General features: G+C 32.1%; 1 long non-coding RNA gene across 1 annotated transcript; it reads left to right on the top strand.

Annotated features, from left to right (window-relative positions):
• Positions 1–1,244: 1,244 nt before the first annotated feature.
• LOC145804234 (uncharacterized) lies at positions 1,245–3,322 on the top strand. The gene is made up of 3 exons (XR_014345862.1): positions 1,245–1,383; positions 3,053–3,144; positions 3,259–3,322. It is a non-coding gene; the product is annotated as an uncharacterized LOC145804234 (long non-coding RNA).
• The last annotated feature ends 709 nt before the right edge of the window (positions 3,323–4,031 follow it).

Genomic DNA, 4,031 nt, shown 5'->3' on the forward strand with positions numbered 1-4,031 from the left:
ACTTGTACTTATTCAAAATTTGAGATGTCACTTTGTCCCTGTCTGAATCTGCAGCTGCCTATGAAGCAGGGGTGTGGGTACGTTTACGGGTACGAGTACACCGATACGGCAAATTCTTAAAAAGGTAAGGTTCAGGTACAGTTGGAGTGCATAATTTTTTCTAAAAAAAATTTATAGCTAAACATCCAACATACAAATCAAAGTTTCAATATCAAAACTAAAAGGAGAACAGCGAGAATAGCTTCTCTAAAAACTTATATAATTCTTTCTTCCTCTTTTTTGATTGTCTAAAACATGATGTAAAAGATGGCAAAACCATGATTCATGAGTAAAGGGTGTTGGAAATAAATGACTTGATGATTTTTGAAGTTGAAAGAATAATAATAAAGGCTACAACAAATTATAGTAGCTGCACACACAAAAAAAAAAAAAAATCACTTCGCCATATACGTGTCGTACCCACGACGTACCCAAACGTATTTGCCATACCCAGCATGTATTTGGCATACCCGTACCGCCGTATCGGTGCTCACACCAGCACCCGGTAAGTACCCGGTACTTGTACGACACCATTTTTGGAGTACCCATGCTTATAGGCAACTGCTAAATTCATTACTCTCTTACAATAGAACCTCAAACTAGCTTGGGATGAATTTCATCATAGAAAATTAAAACCATTTTGAAGAATGTTTCCTATACCAGGATGGTTTATCATCTAGAAAAATTGCAAAGTCAAATACAGTTGAAGCAATAAACTTGAATGTTAGCCTTGTGTTATTTTGCTGCCTCTCCAATTTAGCTAGGCATTGAACTAGATATCCTGTCAAAGGCAAACTTAGATGGAACTAGTTTCTTGATTAATTTTGTGAATGTAGGGCAAAGAGTTTCACAATTTTTTCTTTACTAATAAATTAGGTCCTGAATATTATATTCTAGTCACCCATTTTGTGTTTGAAGTGTGAATTTTACATAATACACTTTCATAGATATATATATCTAGAGAATCTATTTACGTAAATATCTATGCTTATCATTTATGTATGCGACTCTTCTTGGTAATGTATGATGTATCTAGGGAATTGTCTCTATTAATGATGTGAATGAAACTATTTGTACTGAAGGTTAGACTTAGCAAAATCCTTTTTCAAGTTATATTATTTGTTTTCTTGTTGGTTTTTCATGATTTCCAATGACTCATGGTTATCATATAGGCACAATTTCAATGTTATTGGAATTTATTTGTTAAATTTGAAATCATTTGTTCATTAGGTTTTTGACATATGAACTCGTGTTCTCCTCCTCTTGTAGTGTGTGGTCTGCTGCAATTGAAAAGGAACGTCAATTTTGGAAATGATAGCAGCATTTGAGAAGGCATATGGAAAGGTACAAAATTGTCAAAACTTGTATTTTAAATTTTCTTACTTTGTCAAATCATACAAATGGAACTTCTTGTTGCTGGAACTTTGTGTTTTGGACAACCTATATTCTGCTTCTCCTATTCATTTGATGCGAGTTCTCTACTTATTCTTGATCCCAATCTAGCTTGTACTTGAGTTCCTTTAAATTGCTTTTTGAATTGAGCTCTGCAAATATGTAGGAATGGCTTTTTGTATAATGTCATGAGTTGAACTGGAAGTGAGTGTTGATAATTATTTTTTAATTGCGCTTCTTATGCATAATTTATGAGGTTCTCTTTAGGGAACATTTCACTTGGGTTTTAGAGGGCTTGTAGCAAAATTCTAATTCTTTGTTAGAGTTCAACATAGTTAACGTTACAACAGCCCATTGAAGTTGAACTATGCAATGGCTAACTTGGCTAAAGTTGTTGTTTAGTTTCGAGTATTGTTATGCTATGGATTATTTCTCTCCAATAGAATATTGAAATATGATACTCGCAAATATAAAGATTGGAGAATAATTAATGAGGACCTAGGTGAATGAATTTTTTCGGGTCAATTTAGGCAAAAATTCAAGAATAATTAATTAAATTAAAATTTTGGTTGGATTCTTTTGTTGCTTAGTGGTTTATATTGTGGTATAAGAATGTGAAAAATCAAATTCGGTACTCTTTTATGTTTCTTTGATGTTTGCTAATTAGAAACAAAGATAATTTTGAACAGGAAATTAGGTGGATTTCATTGTCTTTTTTAAGGTTTGTGTTGCTTGGTTGGTGAAAGCAATTAATTCTTCATTAACAAATGGAGTCATTGATTTTGTGTTTTGATCTTTGAAACTTGGATGACGGATTGGTGATTTTCTAAAAAAATGTGATCACAAGGTTGAAGGTTCATTGGGTTTTTGTTTGTTTTTCTAGTTCTTGGGCTTTTGGTGACTATAGTTGTTGTGGCAACTTCTTACGAGAATGATATTCTTACATTATATTGATCAATTCTTCTGCTCTAATGACTAGAACAGGGCATCAGCTTATGCCATCTTTTAAAAATCTCAATTTTTAGAAAATCAGTCTAAACCAAACAAGGTGACTAGTTTTTCAAAAACTGAACTAAAATTTTTAGATTTTGAAATATCTTTTGTATATGTAAAGCATATCCATGTTCACATCAGAAAATGAAATCCACTACCCTAGTACTGGATTTAGATGGTAAGAAAATTTAACTCCTTTGATCTGTTTACTATTAATCTTGATATTATTTCATTTTATCTCATCTAATTTATTTCTCGGTTATATCAGTATAATATTTATGATCCATACCTATAGTGAAATTTGAACAAACCAGCTTGACATTCTTGTCATGACGTGCTCTGCTAAATCCACTGATAAAATGGTAAACATATGTATGCTTAAAAAACATATATGTATATATATATATATATATGTGTGTGTGTGTGTGTGTGTGTGTATACAACCTGCATATTGATTAATTTTGTTTAGTTAATTTTGTGTTTCTATTTTTGGTTGACAAAGGTAAACTAAAATTTTTGTTGTTAATTTGAATTTTTAATTATGTTTGTAATTTTAATTTTTCTGGTACTACTTCTAGCTAGAATTATGCTTCTCACATTTCTATTCTTTTATTTGCAATTGTAGCAGAGACTTTCCAGGAATTTTGATTGTAGTGGAGCTAGAGATTGATCCTTCCAGACCTGATCGGTTCTTCCAGAAAGAGTGCAAAATCCATTCAAGTACCACGTCTTCAATGAATAACAACCTAATGAATTTTAGTCCTATCTTGGTATTTTGCGCCAATTTGATTTATTTTTAAATGAATAACAACCTAATGTATAACCATGCAATAGGTTAGGTAGCACACTAGAATTCTTCATATATGGGCATGGGCAACAAAGAAGAGCAACCAGGTAACTAGTTATGTCATTTTATGTACTTTTCGTGAATTTAAGCTATTTATATTTCACTTATTGTGATAAGTTTTGGAATGAAGAGGCTCCTTAAATATGTTTCAAACAAGTAATATACATAGACATATGTATATCTATGCACATATAGTTTATAAGTTTCTCACATATACAGTAAAGTTCTCACTTATGTTGGATATGCGTGAGTTCTTTCTATATGGTTCTTGCAATTTGTAATATACATGTGATTCTCTTTCAGGATGCCATATCTAAGTGCTGCCCATTACAGCCATTGTATTTCATCTTGAAAATTTTTCTGCAACAAAGAGAGTTAAATGAGGTGATTCATTTACTTGTTCTGATTAGTTTTCCTACAAACTTTTCCTTTAGATTTGCCTAATTTTAGAATCCTAAAAATATACTGGTGTATACTAGTGGAATTGGCTTGTATGCGCTCCTTGTGATGCTCATAACAATGATGCAGGTAATTGAATTATAATAAGTTTTAGCCTGTCAAATGTTATAATCTATCAATCAGATCATACAAGTTTAATCCTGGTTGGCACTCTGAAATGGACAGAAGACGATTTGCAGAGGAGAAATTATCAGTTGCAGCTACCAACATATCTAAATTATGCAAGAAGGATTTGGACCCTTTGTCCTCCTATTCCATCATCATCATCATCATCATCTTCATCTTCCCCATTTTGTCTGCT

The sequence above is a fragment of the Camellia sinensis genome, chromosome 12 (assembly GCF_055761805.1).
Source record: "Camellia sinensis isolate YWXY chromosome 12, ASM5576180v1, whole genome shotgun sequence".
NCBI classification, from domain to species: Eukaryota; Viridiplantae; Streptophyta; class Magnoliopsida; order Ericales; family Theaceae; genus Camellia; species Camellia sinensis.